This window comes from Nothoprocta perdicaria, unplaced genomic scaffold, assembly GCF_003342845.1.
Source record: "Nothoprocta perdicaria isolate Ctin4 unplaced genomic scaffold, notPer1 scaffold_7, whole genome shotgun sequence".
Taxonomy (NCBI): domain Eukaryota; kingdom Metazoa; phylum Chordata; class Aves; order Tinamiformes; family Tinamidae; genus Nothoprocta; species Nothoprocta perdicaria.
This window is the reverse complement of record NW_020455976.1, coordinates 1,638,579-1,639,601: the sequence shown is the minus strand read 5'-3', so window position 1 is coordinate 1,639,601 and position 1,023 is coordinate 1,638,579.

The following is a 1,023-nucleotide window of genomic DNA, read 5'->3' as shown; positions in this document are numbered from 1 at the left end:
AATATATATATACATATATAAATATGAGGAGAAGAAGGGGAGAGCATGTTTTCAGGTAAGACAGACCTTTCCTTTTGAATAAAATMCGAAGCTTTCCGCTTAATTTGTGGTGCTCCTCTTTCCCAGCGCCCTGGGTCGGAGCGCGGTGCGCCGAGGCAGCGGGGAGGGGTTGAGTGGGGGGCTCTGCCTCTCCCTCTGCCCCCCGCAAAATCGCTCCTCGGGGGTGCGGGCCTAGAGCGCGGAGGGGCTGCGCGGCGGGGCGCGGGCCGGCCTCGCTCCGGGGATATTTCGGTGGCTTCTTGGGCTCCGTGCGCGCCTGACCTGCCAGAGCGGGGTGCACCCCGGGGACCCTGGGCCGGGGGCGGCAGGTCCCGCCGCGGAGGGCAGGGCCGGAGCGCGTATTTTGGTCCGTCTCGGCGCGGCCCTCACCGGGCCCTTGGGCCGGTTTCAAGCTAGAGGTTTTTTTTATATATATATACGGCCTTAGGGCAGCTCCGGAGGCGGACAGCGGCGGGGGAGAGGATTCGGGACCCCCTCCAGCCTCGGTGGAAATCTAAGCGAGCGATCGCGGGCGGCAGTGGGGTCCACAATTCCTCGCAATTTTCACCCGTGCCGCCAGCCCGTGTCGCGGTCGCCGCTCGCAGACAAAGCCGGGGGCTGGCGGGACCCCGCAGCCCCGCAGCGCCGGGCATCGCCTGCCCTCCACCCAGGACACGGCCCAGCCACGAACCCACGTGGAGCGGCGGGAGCCGGCCGGGGAGGCCGCCCCGATGGACGGGGAGCCGGAGGGGAGCCCGGGGGCTGGAACCGGCCCTAACTTTGCCTCTTCCCCTGGCCTGGCACGGCGTGGGCGCCCAGACCGCTAGGTACCAAACAAGCACAAAAGAAGCAAATGGCTTCTCTCCTTAAAGCGCCCTCTTCCCATTTTTTATAGCTCTCTGGGAGTCTCTTTATGCAGTGACCTATTTTTAAAGGCCTATATTGGGTTATTCATCATATCAAATACTGCGAAGAGCTGGGGCG